Source organism: Panthera tigris, chromosome B1 (genome assembly GCF_018350195.1).
Source record: "Panthera tigris isolate Pti1 chromosome B1, P.tigris_Pti1_mat1.1, whole genome shotgun sequence".
In the NCBI taxonomy this organism is placed as follows: domain Eukaryota; kingdom Metazoa; phylum Chordata; class Mammalia; order Carnivora; family Felidae; genus Panthera; species Panthera tigris.
In genome coordinates this window covers 131,058,145-131,081,270 of record NC_056663.1, presented here as the reverse complement: position 1 = coordinate 131,081,270, position 23,126 = coordinate 131,058,145, and the positions used below count along the sequence as shown (strand labels likewise).

Here is a 23,126-nt window from a genome sequence, read left to right as displayed (position 1 = left end):
TATCTAGATACCATTTTAAGGTAACTTTAATTTGGAGCCTTAGGAAAAAACGTTTATGTAGAGTGAACATTCCTCTGATTTAATCATTCTGTGAATATATCTAATCAGTATTTTTTGACACATAAAATCAGTCCAATTCTCATTGAAGTTCAAAATATTCTATGAAACAGCAACATTTCAGGGAATCACAAACATTTTCAACAAGACTATACGTAAGTAAAAAAATGCAGCTTATGTTTAATTCAAGTTATCACCACAATGAAAAATCCATATAAATTTGTTTCTTCCTTTTAATAGAAATTTGTACTACAAGGGAATATTATATTAAACCATATTAAAATTTGTCTTTTATAACCGAGGGATTTTCTTTTTAAAGCATATGTACTATATAAATGTTAAGTATCTATGAGTCTAAACACTGAAAATCTGGAAAAATGCAAACCATTTTCAGATTGGGGGAAACTTTCACTCTTTGAGAATGAATGTGGCAACCAACCAAAGTGTAAATATTGTAAGTGCAAGCTCATTAGTATCTCAAAGAAGAAACCTTACCTCCAGTTTAGAATTGAGGAAACAAAGATCAGAGTTAAGTAATCTGGCACAAGTCACAGAGGTGGTAAGAGAGTGTCATCCTCCTCTAAGATCATGTTCCTCTCCTTACAGTAGATTTATATTAATGTCCTAGTGTAGTTCGTATGTAATTACAGTAACATACTATGATAAATCCTATATACTGTATGACCCAAATAATGACACAAAGTTAATTCTACAATCTTGATTTTGAGTAGGGTCCCTGTATCCTCAGTTTGAATCTATAACCTACAGAATCAAACCAACTTCCACAGAGATATATGCATCTTTTTAAAAAAAGTATTTATTTAAATCCAAGTTAGTTATTTTACAGGGTAGTATTGGTTTCAGGAGTAGAACCCAATGATTCATCACCTACGTATGATACCCAGTGCTCATACCAACAAGTGCCCTCCTTAATGTCCATCCCCCACCCAACACTCCTTCAGCCATCCTCAGTTTGTTCTCTGTATTTAGGAGTCTCTTATGGGGGCAGCTGGGTGGCTCTGTTGGTTAAGTGTCTGACTTTGGCTCAGGTCATGATCTCGGGTTCATGAGTTCAAGAACCACATCAGGTCTGTGCTGACAGCTCAGAGCCTGTAGCCTGCTTTGGATTCTCTCACTCAAAAATAAACATTAAAAAAATTATTAAAAAGTCTCTTATGGATTGCCTCTCTCTCTGTTTTCATCTTATTTTTCCTTCCTTTCCCCTATGTTCGTCTATTTCTTAAATTCTATATATGAATGAAATCATAGGATGTTTGTCTTTCTCTGACTTATTTCCCTTAGCATAACACACTCCAGTTCCATCCACATTGTTGCAAATGGCAAGATTTCATTCTATTCGATTGCCAAGTAGTATTCCACTGTATATTTATACCACATCTTTTGTATCCATTCGTCAGTCGATGGATATCTGGGATCTTTCTGTAATTTGGCTATTGCTGACAGTGCTGCTATAAACGTTCATATTTGAAAGCCAGATTTTTTCTAGTGAAAATTCTGCAAATGTAAAGTTACAATAGAGACTTAGTATCTATTAATACAGATAGCTAGCAACTATAGAGTAGTAGTATGGGCAATTATTATAATCTCTGTTACCAAGGAAATTATGAATGTATTAATTAAGCCAAATTTGTAACAGCTAGTAATTTTTTGTGTGTGTGGGTTCAAAAACCTATCAATCTCCTTCAACTGAACATAGGAGAAATTTCAGTCATCCAGGTATAGCTGGTGAGCAAGAAGCCAAAAAAGTTACCAGTATTTAATGAAAACTTTGAAAATACTCTCAACATGTAGCATTAAAAATAGCTGACAATATAAGGTTAAATCGTACACATTTTATCTTACTTTTGTTTTGTCTTCTTACAGAGACAATACAGCTTAGTGTTTATTTTTTTTAATATGAAATTTATTTTCAAATTGGTTTCCAACAACACCCAGTGCTCATCCCAACAGGTGCCCTCTTCAATGCCCATCACCCACTTTCCCCTCTCTCCCACCCGCCCCCCCCCCCCCCAGTCAACCCTCCGTTTATTCTCAGTTTTTTAAGAGTCTCTTATGGTTTGGCTCTCTCCCCCCCTTTTTTTTTTCCTTCCCCTCCCCCATGGTCTTCTGTTAAGTTTCTCAGGATCCACCTAAGAGTGAAAACATATGGTGTCTGTCTTTCTCTGTATGACTTATTTCAGTTAGCATAACACAGCTTAGTGTTTTAAAGCATGAACTGTGAACAAGGCTTCTTATTTCAAGTCCCATTCTGCTCTAATTAGCTGTGAACCTTAGACAAGCCACTCAACTTATGTGTGCCTATCTCCTGATCTATGAAATGGTGACACTAAGAGTTCCTATCTCATAGGAATATAGAACACTTAAATGAATTCATATACATAAAGGAATGAGAAGAGTATGTGGAACACTCATTAACTAGGGATTATTATAAATCATCACAACCACCATCATCATCATCATTCTTCTTCCAGGACATTATTCTGATTTCTTCTTTAAAAAAATGGAGATACACTCGATTATTTCTATACTCAATGTGTGTCTAAAGTTTGCTGTTTAAGAAGGCATCATGGTCAGCTCATGTTTGGTTGGTAGTCTGATGATCTAATCATTCTCTCTATATTTCTCATGTCCTAAAATATGTAAGAATGACTTTTGAATGATAAAGATAAAATAATTTTGTATAGAGGCACCTGGGTGGCTCAGTCGATTAAGCATCCAACTCTTGATTTCAGCTCAGGTCATGATGTCACGGTTCATGAGTTCGAGCCTCATGTTGGGCTCTGCACTGACAGCATGGAGCCTGCTTGGGATTCCCTCTCTCCCTTTCCCTCCACTCCTCCGCAGCTCACACACACCCTCAAAATAAATAAACTTAAAATAATTTTGTATATATACAAAATTATTTTAAGTTTATTTATGTATAAGAATTCCTTAAGTTTTTATTAGACAGTCAAGACTTCCTTAGAAATCCTGTCTATGTTTAACACCTTGGACTAGTGCTCTTTCTGCTAACAATCCCTGCTCTTCATTCTGTCCTTTACTTGGAACTACAGACTGTATGTTGGGCTTCCTGTTAATAGACAGTGTAGATAAGCAAACTTGGCATTATAGATGAGAGAGTTTTCAAGTAAGAGACAGGCAACTGACCTCACAGACTGTGAAGTGACTACAAACGAAGCTACCTGTTAACTCAATATAGAGCCATACCACATAGAAAGTTATATGTAATCATAATAAAGGAACCTCTGATTCTTGTTTTTATTTGATAATATAATTTAGGTAAACGTTTAGAAAATAGTTTAAAAAAAAACCCACAATGAAACAAAGCAGCTGCCTTTCCTAAGTCATCAGAATCAATTCCTCAGCGATCAAAAATACATACTATAAAGTCTTGCTCATCTAGCCTAGTTGGTGAAGCAAACAGCTAGTAGGAAGCAATAAATAGTTTAGGCTGAAACTACTATACTACTTCAATAGTTTATACCTAAAGTGTTAAAAAATATACAACAGCTTATAACAAATATAATTATCTCTTCTGGCAAGTAAGAAATATTCAGTAGTCCCTTAGTCATGGAAAAATAAAATAACTGTAGAAATAAAGTCATTTATGATTAATTCTATTTAAACTGAAATTATTTTTTACTCTTAGACAATAATATATCATTATCTCTTTATAAATGTCAGTATCTATGGAATTTCAGCTTTTGAAATGCACATCTTTCTTGATTTAATACAAGCTAAAACTGTAATTACTAATTGAGTCAAACTTAACTGTTTAAACTTTGGTTTGTGTATATTCCTATTCATCACTTGAGTCTGGAAACCGGACCACATGGGGTGTGTTTATGTACATATGTAAAAGTAAATACATTCCTACATTTAAAAAGACAGGGAACTTTGAGATTTTACTGCTGGAATACTCCTTATGGGTCATTTAGTACATATACCATCACCTTAGGAATAAAGAAACCAGAACCCCAAAACCCATGGTGCACTCCATGGAAAAGGGCTGAAACTAGAGCCCATTTCTCTTCAATTTTATACCAATATGCATTTTTTATAATTAAGAGTGGGTGATCTAGTTTTTATTCCCCCCCCCCTTTTTTCTTTTTACTAAAAAGTAATTTAGATAGCCAACAAAATGAACATGCCATGACTATAGCAATATTTGTTAGTTTGGGGTCACCTAGTCTCCACTTCCCCCTTTTTTTGTAGTAACATATCCTGTCTTTTGGGGAATGACTACAGCCTTATGAGTAACTCTGTAGGGACTGCCACCGAAAAGGAACACCTTACCCTGTTCTTTAGCAAGAACTGGACTCAGGCTCCCTACCAGGTCAATTAGACCTTTTTCTCTTGCAGGCCACTGAGGCCTGAGTGGACTGTCACAAACACAGAAAAAGGCTGGAGCTAATTGGTTCCAGCTACAGTGCTCTCACAAGATGTTAATTAACCATGAGATTAACTCTTGCCACCTGCATTGTTGGAGCTGCCGTGGTCCTTGAACTGCTCTGACACTGGTGCTTCAGCTGTTCCCTCCGTGTGGTGACTTTCTAGTAAAGTTTCTTTGTGCTTAAGGTAGCCAGAATCCATTTCTGTTCACACATGTGCATGTGCACGCGCGCGCGCACACACACACACACCCCTCCAACTGATAAAAGTATTTTGGAAAAAAAAAAAAAAGAATAATTGGAGCATATAGAAAACCAGGATTTTAGAAAAGAGAAAATCAGAAGGAGAATGATGGCTAATTTATATGGAGTGAGTTTTTGGACTGTATCAGTTATGGCTTCAGATACTTCAGAGAGCTTCATTCATTAAACCCTAATAAAGAAACACCAGAAAACAAGAGCCTTCTGTGATCCCCATTTCAGAGGCACAGAAGATCTAAGTAGTGTGCTCTAGGTCACATCAAGGATGTGGTGTAGCCAAGAGTCACACTAAGGCAATCCGAGTCCTGAGGACAGATGCTTAATTCTGCCTCCACACAGGAAGTAGTGAGAACAAAAAGCACATGCTGGACAGTCCACTGCCCTTGTTAGAAATGAGAAAATTCTTCTTCCTGTGAAATAGGAACATAGGATTATTTACAAGTTTCTTGGTCACCCTAAAATAAAGTCAGAGATACTCAAAAACAACATCAATATTTCTATTAGACCTGAAAAAAGAATACTTTCATCAATCCCATAAATGCACTGAGTTTCAGAAGCCTTGAGTTTTATAATAGCTAACATTTATTGGGTGATTTTATGGCAGCTCTGTCGTACTTTAAAATTAACATCTCTAAATCTTGACTGTATCAGTAGGCATGTTTACTATCCCCATTGGGACAAGTCAATTAAGACACAAAGAAAAAGGAACTTGTCTAAGTTTACAGAACTAGTAAGTGTTAGAGAATGTAAACCCCAGGTCCTCTGGCTCTAGCGTTTGAGCTCTTAACTATGACACGGTAGTTTATTTCCAGAACCTTTAACATCGGTAGTTCTATATGAGCCCCAAAGGGACAACACTACATGAAGCTCTTTGTTGGCAGAGCTTAATATAAAAATCAATTTGAGACTACTGAAATCAATGGCTTGTAATTCTTTAAGGCAATCCTCCAAGAATTTAAGTACCAGGATTTTAAGGTACTTTGAAGAACAGTCAGATTACATCGCTGGTTAAATTCAGAACTGTGGGCTTAAAACTCTCTGGGGCTAGGACTAATAAATCTAACCATGTATGTGGACAGTAGAAAGCCACTCCGCCACCAAATAAAAGGAGTGCAAGGAAAGCACAAGATAAACCTGAAATCTCTTGTTCCAGAAAGCAAAAAAATGGTCAAGGATGAATGGGATGTATCAAAAAGACCTGTGGGCTAGATTAAACAGGCTTCTATGTGCCAAATCTGAAACAGGTGGAACCCCAGGACTAACAACTATAAGTGCTAATAATATACTGTGGAAATAAAAAATGATTTAGGAGGAAAGAGTTTTTTTTTGTTTTTTTTTTTAAGTATAGGTGCTCCATGCAGAAAATGCTGCATCCAAATGATTGGAAGAGTAACAGTAACAGAATCATAAAATCACCAACTTCCCTAACTCATTTAACAAATGACCCTATTGAGGATTATCAATGGACACTAAAATGTCAAGTGAAAAGCTGTTGGATAACAGGATCTTCACAGCATCAAAGATGACATAGTATTTGCTAGAGAAAAAAAGTCCCTTACACTTGATACCTGAGTATATTCACCTTAACTCAAAAAATCAAATTTATCATCATTTATCCTAAGGACATGACATTACATGCTCTTGATTTAATGCAATGCAAAATATATCATTTATAAAGTAATCTTGCCACATATGTTTAAACTGATGAAAATCTAGCTTCTAAATCTAACTTACAGTTTACAGGAAATACAAGAGCCAAAAGAATAAGTGAAAGAGACCATGAGAAAACAATACACACAAATCCAGAACGAGGAACATTCTAACAGACAACTGGACTCTTCAAAATATCAATGACATGGGGGAAAGACAGATTCTAGAGTTAAAAGGAACTAAAATACACAAACTTCAAATGTAATATATGAATCTTAATTGGTTCTTGGTTTAAAAAAAACAAACAAAACCCTCATTTCTTTGAGACAATTGGGGAAATCTAACCATGTGTTGTATACTAGATGGAATTTTTAGAAGTGTTTTTAAGTAGCATAACATTGTGTAAGATCTAATTTATTTCACCTGTAGTGTGTTCCTTATTCTTATGAGGTGCATGCTGAAGTTGGGGTATAGTATCAGGTCTTCAAACACTTTAAAATTGAATACGAAGTGCATGCATACATGTGTATCTATGTATATATGTATTATGCTATGCATATACACACAAAGACATAGAATGGGCACAAATAGAGTAGAATGTTAATTTTTCAATTTAAGTATACAATATATGAAATGTTCATTTACTTTCAACTTTTATGAATACTTTTTTTAAAATAAAAAGTGGGAAAAATAGGGACATCTCAAAGAGACTGCCTACTAACAAGGAGAATCACCATTTTGACAGCACAATTAGGAGAGAAAGGAACATATTCTCTTCAAATTCCAATTAAAAAATTAACAACATTGTGAGATTATACTTATACAGAGACATAGACAATCATATAAATTTGGATAGGGTTGGATCATTGAGAAAGCACTCCATCTGAATTTAGGGTACCTAGGTTTGAAAACTTGTTTTGCCACTGACTTATGTTTCTCAACAGGAATGCCAGCCTCTGGTCAAATGTGCAGCTTTGGAGAGGGGCAAAGGCAACAATAAGAAGGATGACCCATGGTCTCTGTCCAGCTATAACAGCAGAGTCAACTTAGGGGTCACTGGGAGGACAGTACTGCAGCCAAATCATCACATTCAGCCTATTGACTATATAAAATTTTTCATCTACACCAAGACTGGGTCTTCATATTTTAAAAATTTTCCACCTAAACCAAGATTGGGTCCTCATCTATTAAATGCAGTAACACCTCCTAAAGTGTTAGGAGAGTTTAATAAGGTAACAAATGTTAAAGTACCTATCACACAACCAGAAAAGAGTCAATGATGAAAAATGTTAAGAATTTCTTTGGGTAGGGGCGCCTGGGTGGCTCAGTTGGTTAAGCATCTGACTTTAGCTCAGGTCATGATCTCATACTCTGTGAGTTCGAGCCCTGCGTCGGGCTCTGTGCTGACAACTCAGAGCCTGGAGCCTACTTCAGATTCTATGTCTCCCTCTCTCTCTGCCCCTCCCCTGGCTCGTGCTCTGTCTGTCTCAAAAATAAATAAAAACATTAAAAAAAATTTCTTTGGGTAACCAATTCTTTGAGAAGACATTACGGCAGAGTTTGTAGTTGCTTACTAATAGGTAATTTTTCTCTTCTTCCCCATTCATAGAACTCTAATTTTGTTTGATAGGGTGGGGAACAACGCACCCAGTTAAAATATACCACCTTGCAGCATTATTCTTATAGATATGGATAGTCATATATGTAAGTTTAACCAATGAGATATAAACGGAAGTTGTTAGGACCACCAGAAAAAACTCCTTAAAAGGAAGGACAGCTCATGCTGATCCCCATATCCCTTGTTCTCTGCTTAGATGACAGATATAGTGCCTAGTATCCATCTTGTGACTATGTAGCCACCCAGAAACTAGAAGCTAAACTCTAAGGATGGTAAAATAGAAAAAAGAGAGACTTGCATTCTGATGACATTATGGAGTCCACTCAGAATACCTATCTATGAATTTATTTATTTTCATGATACGGGGAGGGGGGGAATCCCATCTCATATAATGCTATCAGAATTTCAACATTTATTCAATGTATTGTTAAGTCAAGGAAATAAACAACATTCTGTAAATCAATTTTTCCAAATCTAGGTCATGAATTTTAAAAGTCAAAGCACTTTTGGGGTATCTTATTACACAACATGTTGTAGCATCTAGCAGTATCTACATTCTCTGTAGATCTAAACAAGGATTCTTAAGCTAGAATCCATGGATAATGAATCCAACAAAGTACATGAAACATTCTATTTTTAGAAACCATAAAGATAGCACAAATGAATAGAAAGATAATCCATGCTTATGGATCGGAAGAATATTGTTAAAATGTCCATACTACCTAAAGCAATCTCCAGATTCAACACAGTCTCTATCAAAATTCCAATAGCATTTTCCACAGAAATAGAATAATTCTAAAATTTGTATGCAACCACAGAAGACCCAAATAGCCAAAGCAATCTTGAGGAAGAACAGAACTGGGGGCAGCACACTTCTTAATTTCAAACTGCATTATAAAGTTATAGTAATCAAAATAATGTGGTATGGGCAGTAAAAACATATAGATCTAACAGAATACAGACTCCAGAAATAAATCCACACATATTTGGTGAATTAATTTACAACAAAGGAGCCAAAAATGTACAATGGAAAAAGGACAGTCTCTTCAATAAGTGATATTGGAAAAACTGGACAGCCACATGCAAAAGAATAAAACTATACTACTATTTTATATAATACACAAAAATTAACTCAAAATGGAACAAAGACTTGAACATAACACCTGAAACCATAAAACTCCTAGAAGAAAGCACAGGCAGTAAGTTCCTTGAAATCACTCTTAGCTTTAATTTCTTTGGATTTGAAAAGCAAAAATAAGTGGGACTACATCAAATTGAAAAGTTTCTACATAGCAAAGAAAACCATTAACAAAATAAAAAGACAACCTAATGAGAGAAAATATTTGCAAATCATATCTGAAAATAGGTTAATACGTATAAAGAATTCACACAACTGAAGAGCAAAACAAAAAAAATCTGATTAAAAAAATGGGCAGAAGATCTGAATCGACATTTTTCCAAAGATGACAAATGGATGGCCAACAGGTACATGAAAAGATGCTCAACCTCACTAATCAGAGAAATACAAATTAAAACCACATTGAGATATCACATCACATCTGTTAGAATGGCTATTTTAAGAGATATGTTAGAATGGCTATAAAATGAGATAACAAGTGCTAGCAAAAGTGTGGTGAAGAAGTAACCCTTGTTTGCTCCTAGTAGGAATTTAAATAGGTGCAGCCACTATGGAAAACAGTATGGAAGTTCCTCAAAAAATTTAAAAAAGAACTACCATGTGAACCTGCAATTCTACTTCTCGGTATTTATCTGAAGAAGAAAAAAACACGAATTCAATAAGATATGTCCACCTCCATGTTCACTGAAGCATTATTTTCAATAGCCAAGTCATGGAAACAATCTAAGTGTCCATCAAAGAATGAACGGATAAAAAAGGTGGTACACACACACATGGAATATTATTTAGGCTTAGGGATGAACGAGATCTTTCCATCTTTGACAATACTTATGGACCTTGAGGACATTACAGTAAATAAAATAAGCCAGAGAAAGACAAATACCGCATGATCTCACTTTTATATGGAACCTACACCAACAACTCATGAGCTCATAAATACAGAGAACAGATTGGCGGTTGCTAGATGTGAAGGGAGATCAAACGGTACAAATCCAGCTATAAAAATAATTAAGTCATGGGGATGTGAAGTACAGCACGGTGGCTGCAATTAATAATGCTGTACTGCACATTTGAAAGTTGCTGAGAGTTTATCTTAGAAGTTCTCTCCACAAAAGAAAAATTTTATTACTATGTATGATGACAGATGCAAACTAGACTTAGTGTAGCAGTCACCTGGAAAGTTACGCAAATATTGAATCATTCCATTGTATACCTGAAACTAAAGTGTCCTAAATCAACTATACCTCACTTAAAAAAGAAAATCTTCATGTCAAAGAAGGTCTCTCATGGGAGAAATTAAGACTCAAAAATATTTAACATTTATAGAAAGGTAAGGCTTAATCCAGAAAAGTATTTTTTTAACTGATTATGAAAATAAACATACTTAAAAGTATCTTGTATCATCTTGTGTCTCACAAATAAGTTCAACTAAAGCCTACAACTTAGGCAAAAAAGATTAAAAAGATAAGTCCTTATATTATCTAAGGATTATATACTATACTATTTTGTAATTTGTAATTTGTAAACTATAATGTAATTATACTATATTACATTACCGAAATGTTCAAAAAAGGATTTAAAAAAAACCCAATAAAAATCTTGTGAATTTTATCACTTCTGAAACCACACAGACTAAGAAAAGGATGAAGAAAAGTAACAAGACAGAAAACCTGTAAACTTCAATTTGTATGTAAGCGCTGCTGAAGGGGAAGGTGGGGCAGGAAGTTTACTGCAGACATCACACCAGTACTGTGAGGAGGCTGGAGAGGTCCAGTGGGGATGTAGCAGTGAAAGGTCTTTAAAATCTCTTACCGTTTTTGTTTCAAACATATAGTACACTTTAAGAGGGAGATGAATGGAGCTCAATTGCTTAAAGAAAGAGGAAAGAAGGTGCAGAAAGTGCTACGGTAGCTACAAGGACATCAAAGGGGCAGATATCAAGAAGCACAGAAAAATACACTATCTATAGTGAATGCATTCCCTTGGAGAGCAAGTTTATGAAGAAAAGACAGCAGAGCCCTCCTAATGCAGGTTGGCTTATGAGAGGCAAAGGAGAGATGGGCAAACAGAAGCCATGTTTAAGAAAACAGTCCTTTTGGTAGCAATAGAAAGAGTCCCAGGGCTGTGTAACTTGAAAAGCTGCCTTAGCCCCTGATCACTACACCCCCAGGAGCCTCTTGCTACTGATATCACAAAAATCCATCTCATTGAAATATGAGTAAGAAAAAAGGAACATTACCAGCAACTATACAGAGACAGTACTTGAAAAAAAGTATAAAAAAGCATGACTTTCCTAAAATAACTCATCAGAAAAACCTTGCCAAGAAGCAGATGGAAATTGTAACCTAACAGAACAAAATAGAATAAGGAAATGACACTAAAAGACAAGCAATAACATATAAATTTGATTTTATCAAAATTAACAACTTAAAAAGACAACCCACAGAATAGGAAGAAATACTTGCAAATCTTGTATGTGATAAGGAATTAATATCCAGACTATGTGAATTATTTCTAGCATTCAGCAGTCAAAAAACCAAATAATCCATTTCATAAATTGGGAAAAAAGCTGAATAGATATTTCTTAAAGACAATATACAGACAGTCAATAAGCACATGAAAAGATATTCAATATAATTAGGGAAATGTCAATCAAAACCACACTGATCACAAGCAGTGACCTCTGGCCATAGCAACTTCTTTCAAATAGGACTACTGAGACGAGGGAAACAAAAGCAAAAATAAACTATTAGGACTTCATCAAAATAAAAAGCTTCTGCTCCCAACAAACAAGAGTCCAGGCCTGGAAGGCTTCCCAGGGGAACTGCACCAAACATTTAAAGAATTAATACCTATTCTTTTGAAGCTGTTCTTTTGAAATGGAAGGAAAACTTACAAACTCATTCTATGAGGCCAGCATTACCTTGATTCCAAAACCAAAACCCCACTAAAAAGGAGAATTACAGATCAATTTCCCTAATGAACATGGATAAAAAAATTCTCAGTAAGATATTAGCAAATCGAATCCAACATACATTAAAAGAATTATTCATCACGATCAAATGGGATTTATCCCTGGGCTGCAGGGCTGGTTCAATATCCACAAATCAATGTGATACATCACATTATTAACAGAAAAAATAAAAACATGATCCTCTCAATAAGTGCAGAAAAAGCATTTGACAAAATACAACATCTTGTCTTGATAAAAACCCTTAAGAAAGTAGGGATAGACGGGACAAACCTCAATATCATAAAGGCCATATATCAAAGACCCACAGCTAATATTATCCTCAATGGGGAAAAACTGAGCACTTTCCCCCAAAAGTCAGGAACACGACAGGGATGTCCACTCTCACCACTGTTCAACATAGTATTGGAAGCCTTAACCTCAGCAATCAAACAAGAAGAAATAAAAGGCATCAACAAGGAAGAAGTCAAACTTTCATTCTTCACAGACAACATGATACTTCATGTGGAAAACTCACCAGCTAGAACTGATACATGAATTCAGCAAAGTTGCAGGACACAAAATCAACTTACAGAAATCTGTGGCATTTCTATACAATAATGAAGCAACAGAAAGAGAAATTAAGTAATCAATCCCATTTACAATTGCACCAAAAACCCTAAATACCTAGGAATAAGTCATAGAAAGTTTAGAAAAGAAATTGAAGAAGACACAAAGAAATGGAAAAACATTCCATGCTCATGGATTGGAAGAACAAGTATTGTTAAAATGTCGGTATTAACCCAAAGCACTCTACAGATTCAATACAATCCCTTCAAGTAACACCAGCATTCTTCACAGAGCCAGAACAAATAATTCTAAAAGTTGTATGGAACCAGAAAAGACCCTGAATAGCCAAAGGAATGTTGAAAAAGAAAACCAAAGCTGGAGGCATCACAATTCTGGACGTCAAGCTATAGTACAAAGCTGTAATTATCAAGACAATATGGTACTGGCACAGAAACAGACATGTAGATCATTGGAACAGAATAGAGGAACCAGATACGGAACCACAAATGTATGGCCAACTAATCTTCGACAAAGCAGGAGAGAATAGCCAATGGAAAAAAGTCTTCTCAGCAAATGGTGCTGAGAGAACTGGAAAACAACATGCAGAAGAACGAACCTGGCCCACTTTCTTACACCACACACAAAAATAAAGTCAAAATGGATGACAGACCTAAATGTAAGACAGGAAACCATCAAAATCCTAGAGGAGAAAACAGGCAACAACCACTTTGACCTTGGCTGAAGCAACTTATTACCTGACATGGGACCTCATCAAGATAAAAACCTTCTGCAAAGTGAAGGAAACAATGAGCAAAAGTAAAAGGCAACTGACGGGAAGATATTTGCAAATAACATATTGGATAAAGGGTTAGCATCCAAAATCTACAAAGAACTTATCAAACTCAACACCCAAAAAATATATAATCCAGTGAAGAAATGGGAAAAGACATGAACACTTTTCCAAACAAGACATTCAGATGGCTAATAAACACATGAAAAGATGCTCAACATCACTCATTACCAGGGAAATACATATCAAAACCACAATGATGTAACACCTCACACTATTCAGAATGTAAACAGTAAAATTAACAACTCAGGAGACAACAGATGTTGGCAAGGATGTGGAGAAAGGGCAACCCTTATGTTCTGCTGGTGGGAATGCAATCTGGTGCAGCCACTCTGGAGATCAGTATGGAGGTTCCTCAAAAAATTAAAAAATAGATCTACCCTATGTCCCAGCAATTGCACCACTAGGTATTTATCTAAAGGATGCAGAAATGCTGATTTAAAGGGGCACATGCACCTCTGTGTTTATAGCAGCACTCTTGACAACAGCCAAAGTATGGAAAGAGCCCAACGTCCATCTACAGATGAATGGATAACGATGTGGTATGTATAAACAATGGAATATTGCTCAGTGATCAAAAAATGAAACCTTGCCATTTTCAACAACATGGATAGAGCTAGAGAGTGTAATGCTAAGTCAATAAGTCAGAAAGACAAATACCATATGATTACACTTGTATGTCAAATTTAAGAAACAAAATAAATGAGCAAAGGGAAAAAGAGAGGGAGAAAAACCAAGAAACAAACTCTTAACTATAGAGAACAAACTGATGGTTACCAGAGGGGAGGTGTGGAGGGGTGTTAACTAGGTGATGGGGATTAAGGAGTGCACTTGTGAGGAGCACCAAGTAGTATATGGAAGTGATGAATTACTATATTGTACACCTGAAACTAATATTACACCGTATGTTAACTGGAATTTAAATAAAAACTTAAAAAAAAAAGATGCAATGTTAAAAAAAAATAAAAACATCCTTCAAAAAATATATCAGGATCATTCAGCAATTTAACAAAAATAAAACAAACCCACAGTGAGATGTTGCTTCACATCCATTAAGATGGCTATTATTAAAAAACAAAAAACAAAAACAAAAACAAACCAAAGGGGCGCCTGAGTGGCTCAAACGGTTGAGTGTTGTATTCTTGATTTAGGCTCAGGTTATGATCCTAGGATTGTGGGATCTCGCTCTTAAACAAAAATCAAACAAAACAAAAAAACAAAAAAAAACTCAGAACAAGTGCTGACTAGGATGTAGAAAAATTGGAACCTTTTTTCATCACTGGTGGCAATGTAAAAATTGTATAGGACTATGAAAAACAGTGGGTTCCTCAAAAAAGTTAAATATAAAACTTCCATGTGATTCAGCAATTTCACTTCTGGGACTATTCCTTAAAGACAACGACTCAGATACATGTACCCCTATGTTCACAGCAGCATTACTCATAATAGCCAAAAAGTAAAAATAATACAAATGTCCATCAACAGATGAATAAACAAAATGTGGGATGTATACACACAATGGAATATTACTCAGCTTTATAAAGGAATGAAATTCTGACACATGCTATAACACTGAGGAAGTCTGAAGACATTATCAAAGTTAAATAAAACAGACACAAAAGGACAAAAAGTATGTTTTTACTTATGAGATACCTAGAATAGGCAGATTCACAGAAATAGGAAGTAGAACAATGGTTACCAGGGGCTGAGGGGGGAGGGAATGGGCGATTATTTAATGGGTAGCAAGTTTATGTTGGAGATTATGCAAAGTTCTGAAAGTGGATATGTTGTTAAGGAGAGTTAAGGATTGTTACACAACATTATGAATGTACTACTGCCACTGAATTGACATCAAAAAATGGTTAAAATGGTAAATTTTATGTTATGGACATTTTACCACAATTAAAATAAAAGTTAATGAATTTATTACAATAATGAAAAGATACCACAAAGCAGAAATGCAAAAATGTAGGGAAGAGATAATCAGTCCAAGGAGAAATGTGATATGGAAACTGGCAGAATCATAAAGGGAAGAAAAAAAATATTTCAGAAATGAAGACTAAATTATAAACAGCACAACAAAGGGGAACAGAAACCATTAATGGCCCAGTAAGGGATATAGAGGACATAAATGAGAAAAGTAGATATAATGAAACATTAAGAAATGAATGACAAGGATTTAAAAGATAACTACAGAAAATCAGTTTAATGAGCTCCAATATATGTGTTATTAGAGTCTTCAAAGAAGAAAACCAAATAATGGAGAATATTTAAAGAAATAATTTGGAGGGGTGCCTGGGTGGCTCAGTTGGTTAAGTGCCCAACTTTGGTTCAGGTCATGCTCTCACAGTTCAGGAGTTTGAGCCCCACATAGGGCAGAGCCTGCTTTGGATTCTGTCTCCCTCCCTCTCCCCCTCTCTGTCTCTCTCTCTGCCCCTTGCCTGCTAGTGCTCTTTCTCTCTCAAAATTAAATAAACATTAAAAAAGTAGTAATTGATAAAAACTTTGTTTCAATTGAAGCCTTGAATCCACAAATTGAAAAGGCACACCTTAGACCCAGAACAGTCCACATGAAGATGTATTCTAGGGAAATTACTAGACTAACAATAAAGAGTCCTTTGGGCAGCCAAGTAAAAATGTCATAATAAGGAAAGAAAATAAGAGTGGCCTCAAACTAACAGACTGCTGTATTTAACATCAGAAGACAGTGGAATAAGACCTAAAAAATATTTAAGGAAAGACCGCATGCACCAAATTTAATAACCAGGTGTCCTTCAACTACAAAAGCTATAGTTTGAATATACAAAGGCTAAGGAAATATTATACACTTGAACCTTACTTGAGAAAACTATCCAAGGACAAATTTTAACCAATTAATAAAGGGCTGGGAAGACTTTGATGAAGTGACAAGTAAATAAATTTTTAAAAAGAAAAAAAATTTTAAATTTAAAAATCAATAATTTAAAAAATATAACCATGTTATACGAGGAAGGAATGAAGAACCTGGTATAATTACCCTCAAACGGGAAAATCTGAGGTCAAAACATTTCTAGGTTTTAAAAGAGCTGCCATGTAGTTCAGAGAACAAAACTAGAAAGTGATAACTTAAACCAGTTATCTGGAGACAGGTTTTAAGACACAAAGAAGAAATGATAGTCCCTTCTAAAGACAGAACAGATTTTCTCAGGAGGTGGTGAAGATCCTAACAATCAAAGATAGGCAAAAACAATGTGATGCTATTTGTCATCCATTCTACTAATGCAAATTTCTTTGAAAAGAGAAAATATTGGTAAGAAGCAGTGGATAAGAAACTGGTTAAAATATCTGGAGGGCAATTTGGCAATGTTGAAGAAAAACTGGGACCTCCTTCCAGCCTGTCCTCCCTCTAGCCTGGTCTCCAAACACAGGGGAGTGGCAAGTAACAGTGAGCAAGACTCCTATCTTAGACAAATGGGACCTCTAGATATTCACAGTATATTGTTACTTGGGAGAAAAAAGAATTCTATGAAACTAATGTCAAGTCTAATCTGTTTTTATAACTATAGGTTCATAAAAAATGAACCTATAGGACATAAGCACACATAGTACGTGTTTATTTCTGTTACAGAATCTTATTATTTTTTTTTACTTCTATTTCCTAAATTTTATACACTAGACATGTATCACTGTTATACCAGGAAAAATGAAGGTTATCATAAAAAGTTAAATTCTCTATATAAAACGAAGTCAAGACCCACTGCTGACTTCCAGTGATAAAACACAGGGATCTATCTGCAAATTATCTCCCAAACAAAACAATACGAAGGTAAACAAAATTGCCAGAACAGTCATTTTAGGGATCTAGAAACTGACCAAAGGCAAACAAACAAATTGAGAGACACTTATTTGTGAAAAACTGATGAAATTTAGTAAAGAATAATGGGAGTTTGTGGCACTCTTGCCTGGGCCTACACCCTACTCCTCCTACCCCTCTGGTGGGGTTGCCACAACAGTAATGAAACCATCAGCTTTGGTGCTGGCTGAATTGATCTGAAGGACAGGACAAAACCCTTCACTCCCAGTAATATATCTGATAAAGGACTTGTACTGATAATATATAAAAAGAACTCTTACAACTCAAGAAGAACAACCCAATAAAGAATGGGCAAAAGACACAGATATTTAACCAAAGAAGACATACAAATGGGTAATATGTATATGAAAAATGTCTAGCATTATTAGTCATTAAGAAACAGCATCACAAATTCACTAGAATGACTAGGAAAATAAAAAGATAACAATACCATATGCTGGCAAGGATGTGGAGAAACTAGGATTCTCATATAGACAATGAGAATGTAAAATGGTGCAATCATTTTGGAAAAATTTTGGCAATTTCTTAAAACATTAAACATAAATTTAGAATATGATCCAGCAATTCCACTCCTAGGTCCCTATCTGAGAGAAATAAAATACATTGTCACACAAAGACTTGTGTACAAATGCTCATAGCAGCATTATTCATAACAATTGGAAATAACCCAAATGTCTATGAACCAATGAATAAGTGAACAAAATGTGATATGCAATAGAGTATTATTTGGCACTTAAAAAGGAATAAAATACTGATGCATGCTACAACATGGATGAGCCTCAAGAATATTATGCTAAGCGGAGTGTCTGGGTGGCTCAGTCAGTTGAGCGTCCAACTTTGGCTCAGGTCATGATCTTGTGGTTCATGAATTCCAGCCCTGCACTGGGCTTGCTGCTGTCAGTACAGAGCCTACTTCAGATCCTCTGTCCTCCTCTATCACTCCCCAGCTTGCGCTCTCTCAAAAATAACATTAGAAAAAAAAGAATATTATGTTAAATGAAATAAGCCAGTCACAGAACATATATTTTATGATTCCATTGATATGAAATGTCCAGTAAAGGTAAATGTACAGAAATATTTAGTTAACATTTAGAAAATAGTAAATTAGTAGTTGTCTGAGGTTTGGGTGGGGGCAGAGGGGCAGAGGAAGGGAGGACAGATTGTGGGAATGGAACTAATTGTAAATGGGCACAAGGGATCTTACTGAGGTGACAGAATGTTTCAGAACTAGGTTGTGGTGCTACTCACACAATTGGTAAATTTGCTGAAAATTATTATAGTGTATATTGTCTTTTTTTATTAAAATTTTTTTTAATGTTTATTTTTGAGAGAGAGAGCGTGAAAAGGGGAGGAGCAGAGAGATAGGGAGACACAGAATCAGAAGCAGGCTCCAGATTCCCAGCCGCCAGCCCAGAGCCTGACGCAGGGCTTGAACTCAAACTGCAAGATCATGACCTGAGCCGAAGTCAGATGCTTAACCAACTGAGCCACCCAGGCATCCCTGTATATTTTCAATAAGTATACTTTATGGTATGTAAATCACACTTCAAAAATGCTGTTAAAAACATAGAAAAGAAAGTGCTTAATAACTTTTTGCCAAAATAAGTCTGTGTATCAGTAGAAAGAATATACTGACGTCAAAATGCTTTTCCACATTCTTCATTTTATTTTTTTAATAATTTTATTTTTGTTTTTAAAAGTTTATTTTTTTAATATGAAATTTATTGTCAAATTGGTTTCCATACAACACCCAGTGCTCATCCCAACAAGTGCCCTCTTCAATGCCCATCACCCACTTTCCCCTCCCTCCCACACCCCATCAACCCTCAGTTTATTCTCAGTTTTTAAGAGTCTCTTATGATTTGTCTCCCTCCCTTTTTTTTCCCCCCCTTACCCTCCCCCATGGTCTTCTGTAAAGTTTCTCAGGATCCACATAAGAGTGAAAACATATGGTATCTGTCTTTCTCTGTATGACTTATTTCACTTAGCATAACACTCTCCAGTTCCATCCACGTTGCTACGAAAGGCCATATTTCATTCTTTCTCATTGCCAAGTAGGATAAATTTCTTTATCCATTTGTCAGTTGATGGACATTTAGGCTCTTTCCATAATTTGGCTATTGTTGAAAGTGCTGCTATAAACATTGGGGTTCAAGTGTCCCTATGCATCAGCACTCCTGTATCCCCTGGATAAATTCCTAACAGTGCTATTGCTGGGTCATAGGGTAGATCTATTTTTAATTTTTTGAGGAACCTCCAAACTGTTTTCCAGAGTGGCTGCACCATTTTGCATTCCCACCAACAGTGCAAGAGTGTTCCCGTTTCTCCACATCCTCGCCAGCATCTATGGTCTCCTGATTTGTTCATTTCAGCCACTCTGACTGGCGTGAGGTGATAGCTCAGCGTGGTTTTGATTTGTATTTCCCTGATGAAGAGTGATATTGAGCATCTTTTCATGTGCCTGTTGGCCATCTGGATGTCTTTAGAGAAGTGTCTATTCATGTCTTCTGCCCATTTCTTCACTGGATTATTTGTTTTTCGGGTGTGGAGTTTGGTGAGCTCTTTATAGATTTTGGATACTAGCCTTTTGTGTGTCCAATATGCCATTTGCGAATATCTTTTCCCATTCCGTTGGTTGCCTTTTAGTTTTGTTGATTGTTTCCTTTGCAGTGCAGAAGCTTTTTATCTTCGTGAGGTCCCAATAGTTGATTTTTGCTTTTAATTCCCTTGCCTTTAGAGATGTATCAAGTAAAAAATTGCTGTGGCTAAGGTCAGAGAGGTTTTTTCCTGATTTCTCCTCTAGGGTTTTTATGGTTTCCTGTCTCACATTCAGGTCCTTCATCCATTTTGAGTTTATTTTTGTGAATGGTGTAAGAAAGTGGTCTAGTTTCATTCTTCTGCATGTTGCTGTCCAGTTCTCCCTGCACCATTTGTTAAAGAGACTGTCTTTTTTCCATTGGATATTCTTTCCTGCTTTGTCAAAGATTAGTTGGCCATACTTTTGTGGGTCCAATCTGGAGTCTATTCTATTCCATTGGTCTATGTGTCTGCTTTTGTGTCAATACCATGCTGTCTTAATGATTACAGCTTTGTAGTAGAGGCTAAAGTCTGGGATTGTGATGCCTCCCACTTTGGTCTTCTTCAATATTACTTCGGCTATTCGGGGTCTTTTGTGGTTCCATACAAATTTTGCCTGGAACACCCTTTTCCTCAGATTTGGCTTCTAAGGCTGCTGCAGCCTTATCCATCTGGAGTTTGTAATTCTTGGCCTGATGAAGAATGGTGTTCCAGTGCATGGTCTTTGCATATGGGTTCACCTTCAACATGATTCTCAGGTTTTTCAGTGGATTCTTCTTGAAGATTCTGCGATGAATCTTCTTGTGTGGTGCTTGGAGGGCTCTCTGGATCTCAGGGCTCTTCAAGATTCTGCTAAGGTCTGTATTAAGCATCTTACACATGGGAAGGTTGTAGTTACTCTTGAGGAAGGCAGCCTTATGCCATGTGCCATAGAAACCATCCAACTTGCGGAAAGAACTTTCAGTCCAGATGCAGAAACGTCCCACATGCCCCCCAGGAGTAAGTTTCAAATGTTCAGTTTGCTTACATTAAGCAAAGTAATTCTGGGGATGTTTCTGAAGGCCTTGATGATACCATTGTCCTCATTATAGATGAGGCAGGGTCCCCTACGCTGGATACAACAACGGTTTCTCATTTTGCCCTTGCCAGCTTTCATTCACTGAGAGGCATAGACCTTTTTGATATCATTCCAGGCTTTAAGTTTCTTAAGAAGCAAAATGGCTCCTTGGTCTTCTTGTAGCCTTCAACTTTATCTTCAACCACCAAAGAAAGTTCTGGAACCTTCTCAATACGATGACCTTTAGACATGACCAGTGCTGGTAAGGCTGAGGCAGCCAGGGCAGAGCAGATGGCATATTGCTTCTGTGTTGTGTTCACTCTGTGGTGCCAATGGCTCCAGGTTTTGGTTGGTGTGAACATGCGGCCCCCTTGACACATATTTCCAAAAGCACCCTGGCCAGAATGGTGAGTCCCACCACCTCGAACTCTAGGAATTCGAGCCATGGCTCTGCCAGTACCCCAAGACTCAGCACTGGTTTGATGACCTGCTAATTCACTGACAGCATATGGCTGTTGTTTTTGCACAAGCTGGTGTGAACAAAGTTCATGATATCTGGCTGAATGGGAGCCTTGAATACAGCAGGCAGAGTAACATTTTTGCCAGATGACTCCCCCTTTTTGGAGTACACGGATATCAATGGATGAGCACACGCCATTGCAGAGAGAGAAGAGGGCCACACTCCTCGACATTCTTCATTTTAATAGCACACATTATTGCTCTTCAGTAATTCTAGACAAAATAGGTAAATTCTGCAACGGGTCACTTTTAAGTAATTACTGCTTCTATACCAATATATAAAAAAAAATCTGAAAGCACAGAATCATTGTGGTGCTTAGAATCCCTTGGTTATCTGGGGACACTTTTCTGGCTCAGTCTGTGAAGCATGCAACTCTTGATCACAGGGTGGTGAGTTCAAGCCCTGCATGCGTGGAGCTTACTTAAAAAAATAAATATATTAAAAATAGAAAAGAATTCCTTGGTTATTTGGAGAAAGAGGGGACAGTTCTTAACGTCACTAATGTTAAACCTTTTGTTCATCATTGTTACAGTCAGTCTTAGCATAGCCAAGGAGGATTTAAACAGAAGAGAAGGGTCTTGCAGGAGATTGCTGTGAGTCGAATTTGAAAAATGCTCTTGCAAAGGCTATTCCTGCCATTGTTTCTCAACAAGTTTAGTGAAATGTAAAGCCAGAAACAGAAGGATGCTTTTTAAGAAGTTACAAAGACTCAACTAAAGTTAAAGAAGTAATATGATAAGAACTACAGTGTTAAAAACATTTCATTTTTGGAAAAATTAAGACCAAAACATATAGCTTCAGAAAATCCAAATGGGCTTAAAACCAATGCTGCATATTAGTACTTGCAGGCCTACCTGAATTATTTACAGTGTAAAGCACAGAAATAAAGATTTGTGTATAAGATCATTTATTTACATTTTAACTAAAACTAGTTTCTTAAATATTAAAGGAATCTCTTGAAATTAAGGCCAAAAGTAAATTACTATCATTGATAACACAATTTTACATCACAATTCTCCTTGAATTGTTTTTCTTTAGCTTTTCCACTGCTATTCTACATTTTTTCTAGAATGAGCCATTCAACTGAGTTCTATTGTAGAATTTCAATTTATATCTTTTTTCATAGTAAAAATTTAGCAATCTTGTAATAATATCCTCTGTTTCATTTATACACACACACACACACACACACACACACACACACACACACACACACACTTAGCATCTTTTTAAGACTTCATTTACCAGTTAAAATCTGGGACCTAGCTTTATTATCAAGATCATGGAATTCTGCCTTCAGCTTTGGACAATCATCCAGTCCTCCACATAGAGGAAGCCCTAACTGAAAGAAGGATAAGGGTTAAAAGACCTATGTGTGCTAAATTTCCAAAAGTCTTACAAACTGGCTGAGAGCTACCAATTCTGGGAAGTACACACTGATTCAGAGAATCCTAGAACATTGCAAGGATACCTCACCTATAACTCTAATTCCATGACTTTCCTATGACAAGTCAACCCATGACTACTCATCCTCTTCTTTCTTACTTGTGGTGATGGAGCACTGACCACCTCATGAGACAACCAGCTCAATTTTTAGATACTGCAATCTTTAG

The 23,126-nt window shown here is 36.3% G+C and overlaps 1 protein-coding gene and 1 pseudogene across 2 annotated transcripts in view; both read right to left on the bottom strand.

Moving 5' to 3' along the window:
• FAM13A (family with sequence similarity 13 member A) overlaps positions 1–23,126 on the bottom strand; it is a 355,423-nt gene that overhangs the window by 296,053 nt on the left and 36,244 nt on the right. The gene's annotated exons all lie outside the window — the stretch shown is intronic.
• LOC102958025 lies at positions 9,719–21,654 on the bottom strand (annotated as a pseudogene).